The sequence below is a fragment of the Eschrichtius robustus genome, unplaced genomic scaffold (assembly GCF_028021215.1).
Source record: "Eschrichtius robustus isolate mEscRob2 unplaced genomic scaffold, mEscRob2.pri scaffold_333, whole genome shotgun sequence".
NCBI classification, from domain to species: Eukaryota; Metazoa; Chordata; class Mammalia; order Artiodactyla; family Eschrichtiidae; genus Eschrichtius; species Eschrichtius robustus.
The window spans coordinates 122298-122500 of record NW_027175292.1 but is presented as its reverse complement, the minus strand read 5'-3'; positions in this window follow the sequence as shown (position 1 = coordinate 122500).

Below are 203 nucleotides of genomic sequence, written 5' to 3'. Positions count from 1 at the left end.
TGGACCTGGACCTGGACCTGGACCTGGACCTGGACATGGACCTGGACCTGGACCTGGACCTGGACCTGGACCCGGACATGGACATGGACCTGGACATGGACCCGGACCCGGACCCGGACCCGGACCCGGACCCGGACCCGGACCCGGACCGGGACCGGGACCTGGACCTGGACCCGGACATGGACATGGACCCGGACATGGAC